This window comes from Malania oleifera, chromosome 1, assembly GCF_029873635.1.
Source record: "Malania oleifera isolate guangnan ecotype guangnan chromosome 1, ASM2987363v1, whole genome shotgun sequence".
Classification (NCBI taxonomy): Eukaryota; Viridiplantae; Streptophyta; class Magnoliopsida; order Santalales; family Ximeniaceae; genus Malania; species Malania oleifera.
In genome coordinates this window covers 85,497,033-85,505,030 of record NC_080417.1, presented here as the reverse complement: position 1 = coordinate 85,505,030, position 7,998 = coordinate 85,497,033, and positions in this window count along the sequence as shown.

The following is a 7,998-nucleotide window of genomic DNA, read 5'->3' as shown; positions in this document are numbered from 1 at the left end:
TTTGGGAAAAACATATTTGGAGAAATATTCTATCAGGATTTAAATCCTTGAGCATCCATCATATATATTTTTATGTAAGGATTATTTTTAGTAAGAAAATCACATACTCACACTAAGCTTATTTTCACATCATACGTGGGTGTATCTTGAGTTGTATTGTTGTGCACGTCTGCTTAGCATAAGAAGCACATTTGTTTATACACAAATTATTCATATCTGTTATATTCCCGACGTATGGTCGGAAGAGGGAGACTAGCCCTATAAATAGTCTCGGATTGGCTTAAACCCGGTTAGGAAAGTTAGGTGCACCATCTTGGTAAGGTATAGGTTGAGGTCAGTCTTGCTAATTGATCTGGTTGTAACTGGTGCCAATCCACCCGTTAAGTGAGCATTAGTGAAATCCTTGTGCTGGTGAGCCAAGGTGGGGACGTAGACACAATTGGCAGAACCCCGATAGCATATTTTGTGTTGGCTCTCTCTTTCCCTATACCCTTTATATTTCTGCAATTTAATTTATGCACATGTATGTTAGCATTTGAATAGTTATATGAATGTTGTGCATGTTTTAAATACAGTGAATGATTTGAAAATACTGACTCTGCTGCATCTCTTTTATATATCAGCTCAGTATTATTTTGTTGGGATATTGGTATGTGCTTAGACATACCCTAGGTTGGGAATATTATTGGTAAATATCATTGGGAGAAAATCTATATTAGTTATTTTTGAAAGACTTGAGCACACATAACTTGTGCTAAGAAAGTATTATTGCAATCGTGCTTACACTCACATATACTGTTTTGCAAGTTCATTTGTAAGCAAACAAAAACTCTAGATTCTCCTGCACTTTATTTGGGAAAAACATATTTGGGGAAATATTCTGTTAGGATTTAAATCCTTGAGCATCTATCATATATAATTTTATTTAAGGATTATTTTTAACAAGAAAATCACATACTCACACTAAGCTTATTTTCACATCATGCGTGGGTGTATCTTGAGTTGTATTGTTGTGCACATCTGCTTAGCATGAGAAGCACATTTGATTGTACACAAATTATTCATATATATTGTATTCTCGGTGTATGGTCGGAAGAGTGAGACTAGCCCTATGAATAGTCTCAGATTGACTTAGACCCGGTTAAGAAAGTTAGGTGCACCATCCTCGTAAAGTGTAGGTTGAGGTCAACCTCGCTAATTGATCTGGTTGTAACTGGTGCCGATCTACCCGTTATGTGAGCATTAGTGAAATCCTTGTGTTGGTGAGCCAAGGCAGGGACGTAGACACAATTGGCCGAACCCCGATAACATATCCTGTGTTGGCTCTCTCTTTCCCTATACGCTTTATATTTTTGTAATTTAATTTATGCACATGTATGTTTATATTTGAAAAGTTATATGAATGTTGTGCATGTTTTAAGTACTGTAAATGATTTGAAAATACTAACTTTGATGCATCTATTTTATATATTAGCTCAGTATTATTCTGTTGGGATATTGGTTTATGCTTAGACAAATCCTAGGTTGGGAATATCATTGGTAAATATCATTGGGAGAAAGTTTATATTAGTTATTTTTGAAAGACTCGAGCACACATAACTTGTGCTAAGAAAGTCTTATTGCAATCGTGCTTACACTCACACATACTGTTTTGCAAGTTCATTTGTAAGCAAACAAAAACTCTAGATTTTCCTGCACTTTATTTGGGAAAACCATATTTGGAGAAATATTCTGTTAGGATTTAAATCCTTAAGTATCCATCATTTACATTTTTTTTTAAGGATTATTTTTAGCAAGAAAATCACATACTCACACTGAGCTTATTTTCGCATTATACGTGGGTATATCTTGAGCTGTATTGTTGTGCACATCTGCTTAGCATAAGAAGCACATTTGATTTTACACAAATTATTCATATTTGTTGTATTCCCAATGTATGGTCGGAAGAGGGAGACTAGCCCTATGAATAGTCCCGGATTGGCTTAGACCCGGTTAGGAAAGTTAGGTGCACCATTCTAGTAAGGTGTAGGTTGAGGTCATCCTCGCTAATTGATCTGGTTGTAACCAGTGCCGATCCACCCGTTAAGTGAGCATTAATGAAATCCTTGTGCTGATGAGCCAAGGAGGGGACGTAGACACAATTGGCCGAACCCCGATAACATATCTTGTGTCGGCTCTCTCTTTCCCTATACCCTTTATATTTCTGCAATTTAATTTATGCACATGTATGTTTATATTTGAATAGTTATATGAATGTTGTGCATGTTTTAAATACCGTGAATGAGTTGAAAATACTGACTCTGATGCATCTGTTTTATATATCTGCTTAGTATTATTCCGTTGGGATATTAGTATGTGCTTAGACAGAGCCTAGGTTGGGGATATCATTGGGAGAAAATTTATATTAGTTATTTTTGAAAGACTTGAGCACACATAACTTGTACTAGGAAAGTTTTATTACTATCGTGCTTACACTCACACATACTGTTTTGCAAGTTCATTTGTAAGAAAACAAAAACTTTAGACTCTTTTGCACTTTATTTGGGAAAAACATATTTGAAGAATTATTCTATTAGGATTTAAATCCTTGAGCATCCATCATATATATTTTTATTTGAGGATTATTTTTAACAAGAAAATCACATACTCACACTGAGCTTATTTTCACATCATATGTGGGTGTATCTTGAGTTGTATTGTTGTGCACATCTGCTTAGCATAAGAAGCACATTTGATTGTACACAAATTATTCATATTTGTGTTATTCTCGACGTATGGTCGGAAGAGGGAGACTATCCCTATGAATAGTCTCAGATTGGTTTAAACTCGGTTAGGAAAGTTAGGTGCACCATCGTGGTATGGTGTAGGTTGAGGTCAACCTTACTAATTGATCTGGTTGTAACCGATGCCGATCCACTCGTTAAGTGAGTATTAGTGAAATCCTTACACTAGTGAGCCAAGGCGGGGACGTAGACATAATTGGCCGAACCCCGATAACATATCCTGTGTCGGCTCTCTCTTTCCCTATACCCTTTATATTTCTGCAATTTAATTTATGCACATGTATGTTTATATTTGAATAGTTATATGAATGTTGTGCATGTTTTAAATACTGTAAATGATTTGAAAATACTGACTCTGCTGCATCTGTTTTATATATTTGCTCAGTATTATTTTGTTGGGATATTGGTATGTGCTTAGACAGACCCTAGGTTTGGAATTACTGATTGTTGAATTGAAATCAACATAGGAAACTTTAATTACCCAATTCACCCCCCTCTTGGGTATACACAAAAACTAACATTTTCCATATTTATAAATTATTGTTTTTTCTTTCATATATAACAACAAACATAATAATCCTGATATCCTGCTAAACTGCTATAGTCATGATCAACTCGGAGCTATGGGTGCCGAGGATAAACATGTTATACATCTCTGATACCTAAGCAGCGGAAAACATAAATTACATATATGTCATACACAACACTAGAAACCATACCTGTGTTCTACAAAATCTGTCATATATATATACAGTCATCCACAAAAAGACCCAAAAAGCATCCTAGGGTCATAATCACACAAAAACCCATCTGATCCTATCTCACCTATTTACCCTTCTGACAAGGTAGTTCAGTCAACACCTACCACTGCGAAGCTTTATCCACCCTTCTTCTTGGATTTCTTGAAATGTTTGTATGGCTGGGGTGAGACATCTCTCAGTAAGGGAGATAAACTAATGTCAGTGTGTGGTAACATGTGTATTTTTCATGATATATATATAAACAATACATAATTCATGTATGGTATAAGCAGTTGTATCATATCTAAATAAAACATGATTTAACATAACATAGTCTAACGTACTAAATTTCTGTACTAAAAAATCATCTTATATAATCATATCATACCGACTTATTACCCAGGATAGATAGCTAACTGTTGTTATGTCTTACCCCCCACATGATAGGGTTGTATGGCCTAAAGGCGGGACCTAGCAATGGCTGACCGACCATGTTAAGTCAAACATTGGTGTGTAAGTATGATGGACTTGTTCCACCTGTGTCGAACTATCAGGGGAACTATGCCACTCCCATAAAGTCACATCGACTGCCATCACCCACACTCTACATAAGATGTGTGGTAGCACTTGCATAAACATAATTGTGAACATACAGCTATGTTACCGTGCTTCATAAAACTGAACTAAGCTATCTAGATTCTGATAACATATAATACATTCCATATTAAAACATAGTTTTTTCATATTTTAGAGTAGTATTTGTTATAAACATATTTCATGATTTCTTACATATTATACATAATCACAGCGTCAACGCCGACATAATTCACAACGTAAAAATCACGGCATTTACGCCGGCATAATTCATTACGTAAAAATCACGGCATTCATGCTAGCATAATTAATAATGTAAAAGTCACGGCATTCACGCCGGCATAATTCATAACATAATAAACAAAAAACTCTTGCATTGTTTAACATAATCTTCTAAAACCATAGTTCTTGTATTGTTTTTATGGTTTTCTTGAAAACTGTTATATCATGCTTATCCTAGAAAAATCATAACATTTTAATGTAACATAATTTTCATGGAAATTATACTCATGCCACACAAATAAAAGTAACCTTCTAAACTCATAAATTGTTCTGAAATTATATTCTCTTATAAAATGTGTTTAAACCATTGCCCTGATCAACAATAGTATTGCCAAACATAGTTCTATAACATACATATTTTCCTGAAAATAAATGATGTATAACAATAAATAATTTTATGAAAAATGCTGAATTAATTTATCCCCTTACCTGACTTACTAAGAAGCCTACAAAATTAACCAAACTATTTATGTGGTATTCCTAGTTCAACACTTTGAAATAACATTTTCCCTAACAAAACTTCAGTATTATTCTATATAAAGCATTTTACTCAGTCTAGAAATACCAAATACCTTATACAACTTAAAATAACTAACTTCCCCAAATTTTGGGATGGTGCCCAATTTGGCCTAACCAACAAACTACTCTAGCAGACTTGTAGAGAATCTTCCCAGGACTAGCATGGCGGCTTTCGATCGTTAAACTGGTGAAGGACGAAGTCGAAAATCTAGAGATAAGGAGAGAGAGACAAGGTTTATAAAGAGAACGAGAGAGAGAGAGAGAGAGAGAGTTTTGCATGAAAAATTCACATTCAAATCCCGAGGTTAGTGTATTTATAAAATGCAGATTGGTCGACGAGACACGTCACCTCGTCGACGAGTCCATAAAGGGAGTTCGTCGATGAACTCGCAACCCTCGTTGATGAAATTCAGGCTCTGCGAAACCCCTCCCGGTAAGTTCTCTTCAACGAGATATGAGTCCACATCGACGATCCCAAGAAAGCTACTCGTCGACAAACACTCTGCGCTCATCGGCGAGACCCTGCTGAGTCCCACTTGGATTTTTTTTTCCTTTTATCTCCTTTTATTTACTTATTTTCTATATTTCTCAGGGTCTTTACAGGTTGCGTCCTTTGGGCTTGTTGAGGGATTCAATCATTAGGATTTACTTATTTCCCTTCAAAAAATCTCGCATCCTAATAACATATTTAAGGCTCCTTCATCCATATTCCCCCTTTATATATCCTTTTATACCCATTGGCAAACTTTTTTAAGATTTTTGTGTCTATTTTCTTTTGTGCAAAAAAAACATTGTCTTTGCCACATTTTTAATGTCAGGACCCCTGAATCTTCATTCTTCTGATTGTTTTTCCTTATATCTCACCTTTTATCATCTCCCACCATTTTTATAACACCTTAGGGAGAAACCCATATTGCTGATTGTTTCAACGACTCTACTCCTCCTAAGAAAAGGACCCTTTCTTACACATCCAAGGATGAGGGGCAAACCCTTAAAGAGATGGTATATGAGTTCTTATGGAGAAGCCCCGAGTTAGATAACCACTCCTACCAAAAAAATGAAGGAGTCATATTCATCCTTGGTCCCTTCTTCACATAGCTACCTACCTCTTACTCTGCAAGGTTCCTTCCTTGCTACTACAAGGCACCCATTATGGTCAATAAGGCCCCTCTAGATACGTCAGCCTTGAGGAACAACTCCGCCCTTTGCTTATGCCCAACCATGTTAATAGATTACTCCAACTGGATGACAGACTGCCTATGGAGATCAATGGGAGGTGGTCGAAATCTATGATCTTATTTAATTCACCGTTTCTAAGATCTTGTGTTTATATGAGTCTTCTAGTGTGGAAAAATGTCAATCACCCTCCTCGATCTAGGTGAACTATTTGACCTTCGCCCTCGTGGGTATAACGTGTATGCCCTAATTAAACTAAGGACAAAGGTAAATTTTGCAAATTCTTTGTACTTGGGCTTGTTAGCCATGCATATAAGCGAAGGGATGCTTTCTTTTTGGCATGGAGTACACCATCTTCCCCCTCGATTGTGCAAGCTTGCTTTTTCCTAACCTCCATTCAGGATTAGTTTGGCCGCTTGTGGCTTTTTAAAAGAACCTTTTAGAAAGGAGCTAATGGAAGGTGCTTTTTTTATTATATTGTTTTCAGAATCCCCCCCCCCCCACCCCACCCCACAGTGAAAAAAGGAGTTGTTAGAAAGAAAAAGCCAACATTGATTGTTTGCTAAAAAAGTTGCAAGGTGGGTGAAAGTATTTTAAATGACTAAATAGACATGTATTTTGGGTATTTTTTGTAATATTTGAAAAAAAAAAATGAAGGACAATAATGGAATTGAATAATTTGTTGGATAAAAAGGTAGCTTTTAGATTTTAAAATTTTCAAATATTTAACATTTAAAAGCTCACCACAAAAAGCTAAAAGTTGCCTTTTAAAAGTTGAAAAAATTATTTACCAAATACATGGGACCTAACTTTTACTTTTAAAAAGCAAAAGTTAAGGCAAAACAAGTGGGGCCAATCTCCCCCTAAATAGTCTAGTTTTGTAAGAGTCTTGCCATATGCTTGGTTGAGGGTAAGGAGCTAGCCTTGGGTCCCTAAATGCTCTCCTATTTTTATAAAAGGTTGGCCAACCTAGTCTTGCCAAAGGAATCAGGAAAATGATCCTTTGTAGATTTTCTAACTTTGACTTTTTTGCTTGCCTCTCAGAGTTGACCAGCAACTCACTTATGCCTTCCATTTGTCAACTTTTGTATATGCTTAAGCTCTCCACTTATGCCATCCACAACTATCCACACTAAAAGAGAACCTTCAGCATCTTTATATTTACAATGGTGAGGAAAAATTAGCATCATACCCTTTTTTCCCCTTCGTTCAACTCCCACGCGGCTAAGCAAATAGGCTGAGGACATTTATGCTACCATTCTAATGACATGCGACCTTGATTATCAATTTTTTATCGGGGGATCAAAGTATAATAAATGTAGTCAGGATCTTTAGAATCCTCACTTTTGTGTGACTATGTCCGACAATCCGAAATAATACAATCCAATTCAAACCCCTATTAGCCACCCTTCATTAACAACTTTCTAAGAAGGCTGATCTTCAAGAATCTAGTTGACATAGAGTGGATTTGCTACAACCACAAGTTTTTCCACATATAATTCTACTTTACTCCCTATGGGCTTCGTCCAAATACTACTGAGCAGTGATTTTCAAGGGGAGGCTTACAAGGCTAGTTTAAAGAAGGGTGCTACTCTAAGATAGAAGTTGCCCAAAAGGCTAGCATCGTCCCAATCCTCTCAAAAAGTCGCATCACCAACAAAATGAAAGGTGTGAGTTTTACTATTGAAGGTGGGGGTGCTATAGGGAAATCATGTGCAATGAATCACCAATCAAGCATCATAGTTGAATCCATTATCACCTTTGAGGTTTAGTATAATACCATATATAACCTAGATATATGGTAGACATAGAGGACATTAGAACGGAGGTTTTATTGTGATCCAAAAATAGCAATGAAGCCCAAATACTTTGCCACTTCTCTCAAGTCCTTAATGATGGCACAA